This window comes from Carlito syrichta, unplaced genomic scaffold (assembly GCF_000164805.1).
Source record: "Carlito syrichta isolate Samal-C Ts95f unplaced genomic scaffold, Tarsius_syrichta-2.0.1 Scaffold315847, whole genome shotgun sequence".
NCBI classification, from domain to species: Eukaryota; Metazoa; Chordata; class Mammalia; order Primates; family Tarsiidae; genus Carlito; species Carlito syrichta.
This window is the reverse complement of record NW_007259943.1, coordinates 799,986-812,062: the sequence shown is the minus strand read 5'-3', so window position 1 is coordinate 812,062 and position 12,077 is coordinate 799,986.

Genomic DNA, 12,077 nt, shown 5'->3' with positions numbered 1-12,077 from the left:
TGGTTTCTGGTATATACTTAATATCTGTTGTATACTCCATCTAAAAGATATTTAGTTAAAGGTACAAGACTGCAATAGATTAAGTTCTTTAATCTGTCTTGTATTCCTGCCCTTTGTCATGTGACTTTGCAGTCAATTCCATGCAAAAGGTGGTATAGATTTCCCTCACTTCTTGCTTTTGTGCTTGTCCATGTGACTTGCTTTGGTCAAAGAGATGTTAGTAAAGACTTGACATGTGACTGCATACTAAGGCTTGTTCTCTGATTCTTCCATCACCAAGAGATGAACGGGCCTTGGCCAACTTGCTGGTACCCAGTGAGGGTGACAGCTGCATGGAGCAGAGCCAGACCAGTCAACCAGCATCGTGAGATAAAGCTGTCTCAGCTGACTCTTAAACTCATGAGCATGAAATAAGTGATCATTGGTGTATGCTGCTGAGCTTTTGAGGTTGTTACACAGCTGTAGCTGACCAACACAAAGACAGATTGGAATGTGACCTGATCATACTGTGACATTGTCTGTCAATGTGGACTGCAAACACAATACTAGAAATCAGAGTCTATTTCATCATACTTCTGACCAGCACAGTTGGCACTGGCGATATAGAAAAAAACGGAAAGTTGAGTAATGGAAACAGAATATAGATCAAATTTCCTTGCTCCACTATTCCCACCATAATAAAAATAAATCTGTGACAGTCAGGTGTGACTTTCACTTCACTGGAAAGCAAATTAGGCCAGGTGCAGTGACTCAAGCCTATAATCCCAGCACTTTGGGAAGCTAAGGCGAGAGGATTGCCTGAGCCTGCAGGTTTGAAACCAGCCTGGGCAACATGGTGAGACCTCGTCTCTACAATAAATCAAAAAATTAGCTAGGCATGTGGCGCGTGCCTGTAGTTCGGGCTACTTGGAAGGCTAAGGTGGAAGGATTGCTTGAGCCCAGCCGGTCGAAGCTGCGGTGGCTGTGAGCGTGCCACTGTACTCCAGCCTGGGCGACAGAGTGAGACTCCAACTCAAAAAAAAAAAAAAAGAAAGAAAGCAAATTAACAGAAAGAACAGCTATCTGAACTTCAGGCTCTTCCAAGTGAAGGCTGATTTTTGGGGGAGGAAGTTAACTCAGTAAGACCTCATCACATAAACTCACTTTACAACCTCCTCCTAACTAGGTAGTCTTGGTGATAACATGTGGTTTAGTCCAGAAATGAAGGCAAATAAAGAAACAAGTATTATTTTTTTCACATTCAAGACCCATTTTTGAAAAAGGTTAAAGAGCTGGAAAATACTATCATTTTAATGTTTTTCTCTATTTAATGAAGCTTGATATAGCAACATTTTCTAAGTGCAAATAAAGAGCAAATATCTTACTGAATTTACTCTTTTTTTCTTTTTTTTGAATTAGAGTCTCACTCCATCGCCCAGGCTGGAGTGCAATAGCATGCTCACGGTTACTGCAGCCTCAACCTGCTGGGCTTAGGCAATCCTTCCACCTCAGTCTTCCAAGTGGCTGGAAACTACAGGCACGTGCTACCACGCCCGGCTTATTTTTTGGTTTATTGTAGAGATGAGGTCTCACCAAGTTGCCCAAGCTGGTTTTGAACCCCCAGGCTCAGGCAATCCTCTCGCCTCGGCCTCCCAAACTGCTGGGATTACAGGCCGAGCCACTATGCCCGGCCAAATTTACTCTTTTTAATAAAAGTGGTAGCAACTTTGCTTCATCGGGTTCTAAAATGTCTTCTCCAAATTTTAATAAAACATATGATTTTATAAGTTTAAATTTATGCATGAAAACAAGTAATTAGTAGGTTTACACAATAACCCAACCAGATCAAATTCAAAATTGCCTTTGGTTCAAAACTTTTTCAAAAACAAAAGGGAAAGATTTTAAGTTCCAAAAGAACTACAAATTCAAGGTCAAAGGCATCTTACTGAAATCTGTTTTAAAGCTATTAAATCGCAGCAAGTCACTTATTAAAGGCCACAGTTTCATTTCTAATCAACAGAGGTTAAATGGGTACTGGCCACCACTACCCAACAATGTCTCTATGATATTTTTCCTTTCTTGTCAGGAAGAATCCATTTATTCTTCATTCATTCAGCAAATGTGTATGGATCATTTATGTTATACCATCAGTTCTCCTAAGCCCTGGAAATACTGACATGAATCGTGCACAATTCTGTCCTCAAAAGTCTCAGTTAGTGGGTGAACCAGATAAGAGAACTGACAACCACAAGAGAATACCGGTGGATCAAATCTATGAGCACACAGACAGGAGAACAAGCCCAGCCAGCAAGGTCAGAAGAGGCCATCGGAGGAACTGACACATTGGAACTCAGGCCTAAAGGACAGATGGCAGTTAGCCCAACAAGAGAGGGCATTCCAGGGAGAGGGGACATCACGTTCAAAGGCAAGACAAGGAGAGCTTATACTGTAGTATCTGGGGAATGGCAAGTATTTCAATGTGTATGCATTTGGCAATGGAGAAGAAAATGAGGCTGGAAAATTATGCAGGGCCAAATCAGAAAAGAATTTGTGTGTGTGACAAGGACATCCCAAAGACTGACTTTCAAAGGAGGTAAAAGCCCAACCTTGAGCCAATAAAGAACACAATTTAGGTATGACACTGCAAATCTACATTTAAGGCCATGGCAACCACAGTTCTACTACTCTAAAAAAATTAATTTAAATCAAGATTCAGGCCGGGTGTGGTGGCTCACACCTGCAATCCCAACACTTTGGGAGACCGAGGCAGGAGGATTGCTTGAGCCAAGACCAGCCTGGGTCACATAGCGTGAGACCCCATCTTTACAAAAAATAATTTTTAAAAATTAGCCATGTGTGGTGGTATGCATCTGTAGTCTCAGCTACTCAGAAAGCTGAGGCAGAAGGATCACCTGAGCCTGGGAGGTCAAGGTTGTGGTGAGCCATGATTGTGCCACTGCACTCTATTCTGGACAATAGATTGAGACCTTGACTCAAAAAAAGAAAAGGAAGGAAGGAAGGAAGGAAGGAAGGAAGGAAGGAAGGAAGGAAGGAAGGAAGGAAGGAAGGAAGGGAGAAAGGGGAAGTCATGGTTTTTAGGCAGGGCAGATACAGTAAAAAGTGTCCTCAAGGTTATAAAGCCAGCAAGTTGGAAAGCCAAGATTCAAAGTCTCCTGATTTCAAACCGAAGGCTCTTCTTATTGTCTTCCTCTTGCTAAAGAAGCAGTAAGATGTCATCAGCACAGCTGAAAGTTCCCTGGTCTTAAGTCAGGCAACAGAAGTTCAAGTTCTAACTCTGCCACATGCAAGTGTCCTTGTCATAAGTACCTTCATGGGACTCAGCCTTTTCATGGAGAAAATGAAGGGGTTTGGACCCAGATCCATGCTGACACCGCCATTTGTCTGGAGAGTCCCACAAACATTTGGTGTAGCAAGGAGGCAGCATCACCTCTAATTGTGGACGTATCTACCTCCCACCCTACTGCTTGAGGAATATGAAAGAGGTACACTCAATCATACCAAGTTGGATGATGGCCGGAAAGCCCAGAACATTGTTCTGAATCATTTAAATGTGTTATCCTTTATTTTATTGTACAAGAAATGTTTTTAAGAAAATGTAATTATTTGTATAAATAATGATGTTTGATATGAAAAATATATATAAGTGAGGATATACAGATAATTGTATGAGATGAAGTTAAGAAATTTTAATTATAAACTAGATAGCCTCTGGAAGTGCTACAGAATCAAGGAATTTTGATCTGATCCACCCCGTTAGCCATTGGCTCACCAATCCACATATGACAAATGAACACACTCAAAAAACCAAAAAAAAAAAAAAAAGGAAGTATCATTGGTTTAAATGCATATGGGAGTCACGAGACGAAGATGGCCGACAAGAGGTAGCTGGAGTGGGTTTCTCCTATGGAGTAGACCCAGATAGAGTTTCCTCAGCATCTAGAGAGGAACAGGACCCATAGCACGCCCCAGGACTCATCAAAGAAGCAATAATAACCACACAGTGCCAAGAAGAGAAAAATCCATCGACCTGGGTTGAAACTAGCCAGACTCTCGCCTGGACCATGACACAGGCCACCAGCAGCCTTTAGATGCAGTGGGCAAGGTAAGTGAGGGGAATTCAGGAATTCTGTGATCCTGCCATGGGTTCGAAGGACCTCTTGAGCTTTGCGGGACTCCAGTCCTTCGGGGGGAACTGCCTTACCCAAAGCTGTGCTTTGCAGAAACCCACATGGGCTGGTGCAGGGAAAAAAGCCCTGAGCAGCTCCAGAAAGGCCATGCCCTCACCAGCACATGGCGGCAGCAACCTCAGCTGGTAGAGTGCCTTGTAGCTTTCACGAGGAAAAAAGAGTCTCTTGTTTAAAAAGGATGAAGAAATGAACATGTTTGTCAACCACTAGCATGAATGAACTCTAAGATCACTTTTTTTTTTTTTGAGTTGGAGTCTCACTCTGTTGCCCAGGCTGGAGTGCAGTGGCATGCTCACGGCCACCACAACCTTGACCTACTGGGTTCAGGCGATCCTTCCACCTGAGCCTTCCAACTAGCTGGAACTACGGGCATGCTCCATCACACCTGACTGCTTTATTTATTTATTTTATTTTACTTTTTTTTTGTTTTGTTGTGCTTATTGTAGAGACGAGGTCTCACCAAATTGCCCAGACCGGTCTTGAATCCCTGGGCTCAGGCAATCCTCTTGCCTCTACCTCCCAAAGAGCTGGGATGACAGGCTTGAGCCACCACACCAAGCCTAAGATCACTTCTAGCCTGAGATCACGTCTAAGTAAAAATGATTAACCCTATAGCATTGGGATGATGAAGAAAAACTGACAATTGAATATGAACTGACTCTTACAAAGTACCACGTGCCTGGCACTAGGCTAAGGGTTTCATGTGTATTAATGCATTTTACTTCACAACAGTCCTGGAGGTGGCTACAATACCCGTTTTACAGATGAGAAAACGGAAGTGCAGAGAAATTGAACCATTGGCTCCAGATAACCCCATTAATAAGCGTGGAAGCTGGAACTGGAACCCAAGTAGTCTCACTCCCATTAGAATACACTAAATGTGGCCTTTACAACTTAGGTGGCCATTGGATCCTGTTAGGTTGGTAGGCCACTGCCACGGGAATAAAGCAAAGAATTTCGGAGAAGGTAGAGAGGAAGAAGAAGTTTGTTATCCACTTTCCATCGACAGAAAGGAGCCGAATGCTCAAAGGTAAGCACGGCAGTGAATGCTTGAGTTTGAAAGCTTTCAGCCGGGCTCGGTGGCTCAGCCTGTAATCCCAGTGCTTTGGGAGGCTGAGGTGAGTGGATTGCCTGAGCCCGCGGGTTCGAGACCCGCCTGGGCAACTTGGCAAGACCTCATCTTTACAGTAAATTATAAAAAAAATTAGCCGGGCGTGGTAGTGCACGCCTGTAGTTCTGGCTACTTGGAAGGCTGAGGCAGAAGGATGGCGGGAGCCCAGCAGGTGGGCAGGCAAGCCTCCACAGAGCTGACATCATGGTGATGGGGTCTGTTTTTCATATCTCTGACAACCGGGTCAATGGGTGGGTCAGTCACCAGCACATAGACAAAAGTGGGCTGGTAGCTGGATGGGTGGGTCAGTCGAAGGTGGTTAATTGCACAGATGAGAAGGGCTAGGCTGGTAGCTGAAAGACACATTCTTGGGAAATGTTCATCTCAATGTCTTGAGACTTGCCCAGGGTTCCGGGAAAGAATTATTGTCTTGTGTGAGCTCAGGGGGACCAGAGAAACTCCATTTTGGGCTCGGTCCTTTCAGACCCTCCTAGAGAAAATGTGTTAATGATGGAATGTTATACAGTCATAAAGAAGAACAAAGTCATGTCCTTCGCAGCTGGAGACCATCATACTAAGTGAACTATCACAGAAACAAAGAGCTGACATGTCACTCCTAAGTAGGTCCCTGTCATTGGTCACATGAACACAAGGGGAAGGGGGCAAGAGTATCAGACCCACTATCAGGGGAACAGAGAGCCCAACTAGAAATCCAAACCTCACCTGCTTGCAATTTACTTAGGTGGTAAATCCTCACATATATCCCACAACTCTAAAATAAAATAAAAAATAACTTAGTCTCTACTAAATTATATAGAGCAAGGATAAGCAACTTTTTCTGTAAAGGGCCAGAATAAATATTTTAGGCTTTGCCATAACTCCTAAACTCTGCTTTTGTAACGCAAAAGCTTCTATAGACAATATATAAATGAATGAGTGTGGTTGTATCTCAATAAAATTTTGTTGACCAAAAAAAAAAAGAAAATGCATTAAGCTTTTATTCATCGTGCATACTCTCAAGTAAATGTGACTCTGAGGAACCCCAGAGTGAGATCACCTTAAGTTCATTCTGAGATTTTACTAAATTCTTTTGCCAATCCACAACCTGGAATTATCTTCCACTGGGAAGCAAGCTAAGTTTTTAAAATTTATTCACATGGATAGATCCACCACTGAGCAATGGCTTTGGGCACATAGTAATGATAACAACGTTTAAACACTCAGGATACACAAAGCACCGTGACAGGTAGATGCAGGTCATGAATCATCTCACCAAACCTCACAGATCTCATACAGGGCGGGTCCTCGTCATAGAGTTCTTTGGTGGCAAGTAAGAAACATCAACTCAGCATGAGCAGGGAAGAGGCTTCAAGGGTGTTTCTCAGAACCCACGAAAAGGAAGTCAGCAGACCCTCTGGGAACAGTGTCCTCCAGAAAGCAGGAGAAACTTTCCAGCTCTTGTCTCGTCTTTTACAGAGAGGAGATGGCAGGCAGAGAAGAAGTGAAGCAGGCAAGGATACAGGAATTCAGCCGTGGCTGCAGCACATGGTGTGTGGGTGTGCAGGATGGTAGAAGTGTAAGCTGATGAGATCAGTAGGACAAATTAGACTTTGTAGTATATAATGAATAAATTATAACTTAATTTATGAATCACAACTCATAACTATGGACTATATGTCTTAAGAATGTTTGTGACATAATCCAATATTTTTGGAAGATTGCTACCTAAGCACACACACACACACACATGTAAATAATGAATAACATTTTTTTACAACTACTTCTGTGCCAGGCTCAGTTCTAAATGCTAGTCACGATTACCTACTTAATCACCATAACCATTCTACACGGTGATTAAATTACTCATCTCAGCCAGGCTCAGTGGCTCAGCCTGTAACCCCACGCCTTTGGGAGGCTGAGGTGAGTGAATTACCTGAGCTCGCGGGTTCGAGACCCACCTGGGCAACTTGGCGAGACCTCATCTCTACAATAAAATCAAAAAATTAGCCGGGCGTGGTAGCGTGTGCCTGTAGTTCCAGCTACTTGGAAGGCTGAGGCGGAAGGATCGCTGGAGCCCAGCAGGTCGAGGCTGCGGTGGCTGGGAGCAGCCACTGCACTCCAGTCTGGGTGGCAGAGTGAGACTCCAACTCAAAAAAAAATAATTACTCATCTCGGTCCCCAGTGTCTAGTTCAGGCTGCTGTAACAAAATAAAATGGCTAATTTATAAACCACAGAAATGTATTACTCATAGTTCTTGAGGCTGGGAAGTCCAAGTTCAAGGACCAGTAGATTTGGTGTCTGATGAGGGCTCACTGTCTGCTTCATAGATGACATTTTCTTTTCTTTTTTTTTTAAATTAAATCAAAAAAAGTTTATGGATACATAACAGTTATGCAAAAATTAAATTGAAAAAACTTTTATAACAATAACATTAAAAACCGTTTTACAGATATTTAACAGTTATACATATCTATGGAGCACATGGGATACTCTGATATGAGTATACAATGTGTAATGATCACAATAGATGACATTTTCTTTTTTTTTCCTCTTTTAATTTTTATTTCAAATTGTGGGGTACAATTCAGGGCTAGGTATACAAATATTCACCGTGCAGGTGCCCTTATTGATGAGATGTGCCCCCCCTTTCCCAGACAGATATCGACTACTGTCAATTCCACCTCCCCACCTCCCCACCCCCTCTCCCCGCAGTTTCCCACCACTTTCAATTCTTTTCTTATAGTAATATGGTAGTTTTTCAAGGATAGATAACATTTTCTTGGTGTGTTCTCACATGGTAAAAAAAGAAAAAAGGAACAAGCTGCCTCAGGTCTCTTCTACAGGGCACCAATCACTACCTGAAATCCTCACCCTTTTCTTTCTTTCTTTCTCTCTTCCTTCCTTCCTTCCTTCCTTTCTGTCTTTCTTTCTTTGCGTTGCGGTCTCACTCTGTCACCCAGGCAAGAGTTCAGTGATATGATCCTGGCTCACCACAGCCTTTACCTCCTGGGCTCAGGCAATCCTTCTGCCTCAGACGCCTGAGTGACTAGAACTACAGGCACATGCCACTATACCTAGCTTTTTTTTCTGTAGAGGCAAGGTCTTGCTATGTGGCCCAGGCTGGTCTCAAAGTGCTGGGCTCAAGCAATCCTCCCGCTTCAGCCTCCCAAAATTCTGGGATAACAGGCATGAGCCTCCGTACCTGGCCTCCCACCTCTAAATACCTCCATGCTGGGTACTAGTTTTCAACATACAAATTTTACCCAGACACAAATATTCAGGCCATAGCATCTATTTTACAAGGAAAAAAATCAAAGCCGCAGAGTTGTTAATAACGTTCCCAGGACCACACGGTTACCACATAGTGGAGCTCAGATTCCAGTCGAGGCCGTCTGATAACTGGAGATTCACGCCTCCTCACTGCTGCCCTTGAATGAGGAAGTGAAAATGTTACAACACCCAGAGGAGCCAGAGACATCTTCCCAAGGAATCAGGATGTCATGACAGATGGCGAGGATCGTCATCGTAGTCATAACTCACATTTGTATTGCACTTTATAGCTAGAAATTACGCTCCCATGCTGTCTTGCTTGGTTCCTTTAATCCCATGGAGTAAGAACATCACCGCAGTGTATGGTGAGTTCTGTGTCCTGGTTTCCTTCCACGTAAGTCCAGTAGGCTACACGGTCATGCCTGTGCACTGCTCTCCCTCTCAGGTGGAGAAGCTGTCACCTGCCCATGCACCATGCAGAAAGTGAGTCTTCCAAACTCAAGAGAGAAAGTAAGCACTGAGGGCTCTATTCAGCTCACCCAAACCCACGAGACTATGAGACTTGGGTGCTTCATTCTCACCCAAAGCCTATGAGAATCTCAGAGTTCTGAAATTTATCCAGAGGCCAAAGCGATAGCCTTTCCTATAAGTTCCTAAACTCCCCTGGGGAAAGGCCAGGCCTCTGGCTGTGACTGGTATCGGAATTCCAAGAGCCACCATGCTGAAGGTCATCCCTGGCCTGCCCCTGGCCTAAGCCCTGGGTCATTCTAAAGCGTGGTCTTAGGAAGAAGCAGATGAGAATCCACAGTGTGGGAAAACCATATTTTGCATGGACATTGGAACAGTCATCTGAAGCAGCGATACTCAGAGGGAGACTGGGGGGGGGGAGCAAGGAGAGTCTGCAAAAAGAACCGGGAGGAGGGCTGGGAATCCTCTCTGCATGTGGACAGTGGCATTCAGTGGTGCCATTCTGTGGTTGGCCAGAGCTGTGGTGTCATTAAACCAAACTGGAAATCCTGGGTAAATGATAGTGGAAAAGTTACGTAGCCTCGAATCAGAGTCCTCATCTGCAAAATAGAGATGACACTTCCATAGGTTGTACTGGGGCTAGAATAAGAGCCATATTCAGCACATGTCAGCACAACTACCTGGCGCTTCACTCTGAAGTTTCCATCATATTAAAACATTGCCAGGTGCAGTGGCTCACGCCTATAATCCCAGCAATTTAGGAGGCAGAGGCGAGAGAATTGCCTGAGCTCAGGGGTTCGAGACCAGCCTGAGCAACATGGCAAGACCTCATCTCTACAATAAACCAAAAGAAAAATTAGCCAGACATGGTGGTGCAGGCCTGTGGTTCCAGCTACTTGGAAGGCTAAAGCAGAAGGATCACCTGAGCCCAACAGGTCAAGGCTCAGTGACTGTGAGCGTGCCACTACACTTTAGCCTGGGGGAGAGAGTGAGACTCTGACTCAAATAAATAAATAAATACAATATTACTTGTGTCTGTATTCCTCCTCTTTGTAGATAATAATGAACCAGAGGAAAAATAGGAGCTAAAGATCAGTGAGAGGAATATAGCAAGTAAATTACAGGATGCCAAACCCAGTGGATAGTAAGAAGCCATTTCAGCTGGGCACAGTGGTTCATGCCGGTAATCACAGCACTTTGGGAGGCCAAAGTGGGAGGATTGCTTGAGCCTGGGAGTTCGTGTCCAGCCTAGGCAGCATAATAAGACCTAGTCTCTACAAAAAAAATCAGAAAAATTAGTCAGGTATGGTGGTGTGCTCCTGTAGTCTCAGCTACTTGGGAGGTGGGGTAGAAGGAATGCCTGAGCCCAGGAGATCTAGGCTGCCGTGAGCCATGATCAAGCCATTTCACTCCAGCCTGGGTGACAGAGTGACACCAAGAAGAAGAAGAAGAAGAAGAAGAAGAGGAAGAGGAAGAGGAAGAGGAAGAGGAGGAGGAGGAGGAGGAGGAGGAGGAGGAGGAAGAAGAAGAAGAGGAAGAAGAAGAGGAAGAAGAGGAAGGAGGAAGAGGAAGGAGGAAGAGGAGGAGGAGAAAAGACATTACAAACTTTTATTTCATTTTATTTTTTTGAGTTGGAGTCTCACTCTGCCTGCCACCCAGGCTGGAGAGCAGTGGCACACTCACGGCCACCCCAGCATGGACCTGCTGGGCTCCAGCAATCCTTCCGCCTCAGTCTTCTAAGTAGCTGGAACTACAGGTGCACGCTACCACGCCCGGCTAATTTTTGATTTACTGTAGAGTCAAGGTCTCGCCAAGTTGCCCAGGCTGGTCTCAAACCTGTGGGCTCAGCCAATTCACTTGCCTCAGCCTCCCAAAGTGCTGGGATTACAGGCTGAGTCACCGAACCTGGCCACATGACAACCTTTTAAATGATTGATTTAAAAAGACACTAAATAGCCAGGCTCGGTGGCTCAGCCTGTAATCCCCGCACCTTTGGGAGGCTGAGGTGAGTGGATTGCCTGAGCCCGCGGGTTCGAGACCCGCCTGGGCAGCGAGACCTCATCTCTACAATAAATCAAAAAATCAGCCGGGCATGGTAACACGCACCTGTAGTTCCAGCTACTTGGAAGGCTGAGGCGGAAGGATCGCCGGAGCCCAGCAGGTCGAGGCTGCGGTGGCTGGGAGCGGCCACTGCACTCCAGTCTGGGCGACAGAGTGAGACTCCAACTCAAAAAAAAAAAAAAAAAGACACTAAATTCTAGATGTACTCTCATCAAAATTATGTAAATGTATGGGCTTCACTGAAAAGTCACATGAAAAATTAAAAATAGAATAATAAAATGATGGATTTGTAAAAAAATATTCACAAGGTGCTCAACGTTATTCGATATTAGGGAGATATACATTAAAATCACAGTGAGTAACCACTATGCAACCACCAGGACATCTAAAATTAAAAGGAAAGATAAAGTCAAGTGTTGACAAGGTTGAGGAGCAACTTGAGCTCTTATAGACTGCTGTGGAATGATAAACCTTTCCACTGGTTTGAAAACCATTTGGCAGTATGTGCTAAGATAAACAGAGCTATGCCCTTTGGCCTGGCATTTCCATTCTTGGACATAATCCCAGGAGAACTGAGTCATTATCTTTACTAAAAGATAGGTATAAGAAGGTTCATGAAAGCATTATTCAATACCTGGCATAATGGCTCACACCTATAATCCCCAGCATTTTGGGAGGCCAAGGTGGGAGGCTGGGCAACATAGCGAGACCACATCTCTACAAAAAATTTTAAAAATAAAAATAAGCTGGGCTTGGTGATGTGCGCCTGTACTTATAGCTACTTGGTAGGCTGAGGCAGGAGGATCACTTGTGCCTAAGAGGTCAAGGCTGAGGTGAGCCGTAAGAGTGACCCTACACTCCAGACTGGGTGTCAGAGTGAGACTCCAGCTCAACAAAACAAACAAAAGCAGCATTATTCAAAATAGCCCCCACACTAGAAACAACCCAAGTGTTCCTCTACAGAAAAATGGATAAATAA